This window comes from Staurois parvus, unplaced genomic scaffold, assembly GCF_062004578.1.
Source record: "Staurois parvus isolate SC_StPar_1 unplaced genomic scaffold, SC_StPar_1.0 ptg000596l, whole genome shotgun sequence".
NCBI classification, from domain to species: domain Eukaryota; kingdom Metazoa; phylum Chordata; class Amphibia; order Anura; family Ranidae; genus Staurois; species Staurois parvus.
In genome coordinates this window covers 1,045,902-1,047,337 of record NW_028318392.1, presented here as the reverse complement: position 1 = coordinate 1,047,337, position 1,436 = coordinate 1,045,902, and positions in this window count along the sequence as shown.

The window sequence follows — 1,436 nt, the reverse complement described above, 5'->3', positions numbered from 1 at the left end:
CCGCAGACATCTGTGTGTTTCTGAGTGTCAAGAATGTTTGGCCAAAATATTGGTGTGCTTTACTTACAGGCTCAGCAAATAGTGAATATTCACTGATTAGCCATAACTTTATGACCACTGACAGGTTAAAAGAATAACATTGATTATGTTGTTACAAAAGACATCTGACAGTGAGTGGGATATCTGACGCAGCAAGTAATCATGTTGTCCCTAAAGTTGATGTGTTAGAAGCAGAAAAAAATGGGCATCACAGTTTGTTGTGTATGGGACAGCTATATACAAACTGTCTGATTATATATAAATGTGATTCTTGTGAGCTACTATGGTATATTTATTTTAAATTTTTAATATGTGAATGAAAAAATTTTAATATTGAGTGGCTAAATTAAAATTATTGAAATAAATACATGAATTACAATTAGTTTAATTTAAACTAAATTAAATAAGTGGTTGCCGCCCCTTGAAGATGTCGGATGACAAAACGCGTAGGGCGGGGCTTAGTGGATGGGACATCAGGACGCTCCTCGAGACTGTCGGCTATGATCGCGGTGAGCTAGGCTCGTCCCTGATTTAGCTTTTTGAGACTGATATTGCTGATATTGCTGGTGTTGGTTGGACACCTTTCTTGTGAGTGCATATTTAAGGCTACAATAAAAATTATCTTTGTTTTAATACACTGCACCATGATACTCTTCTTTGATTCCCCGAGCATTTCCAAAGTTATGAAGGCATGATGACCACTTGCAGTTAAGGCTGTTCCATGTGTGCTGATTTGGCTGATTGCAGTCTATTGCTCCTGGATACTCCAACAGATCATCACTCCCAGAGCAATTGCTATTTTTGCTGATTTATTATTTGATCAGCAAATAGCTCTGGTGAGTTTACCCATTTCATTCGGTGGTGGATTTTGCTACACAGTATTTTTTCTTGTTTAAGAGATTTTTGAATCACTTATATTGGTGTTTGGACTTATATATGAATTACGGAGATTTATAAATATATTTTTTATTTTTATTTATGTATTTATCTGCATTTTCATGTGATTTGATATTTAGCGCATTCCTTTATATATTTTTTAAATAAGTGGGTCGCCTACACTATACACATACCCATACCACCGTGTCTTAATCAAATGAGAAAACACTTTGTGTCGCGCTCCACTATTCATATATACACAAATCAATACGTGCAAACCAATAAAAAATATTAAAATATAAAAATTAAGTCCTAATATAATTCCACAATGTGATATTCACAATCACACTAGTGCTGCATGCATATCTTCATACAAAAAAATCCTCCGAAGAAATCCTCAAAAAACAAACCGTGGTCCTATAGTGTCTTATATTACAAAAAGTGATGAATATTGTCACACCAAATATAAATATATATATATATACTATGCTCCTTCACTAGTTGTGCTCTCACCTGACGTA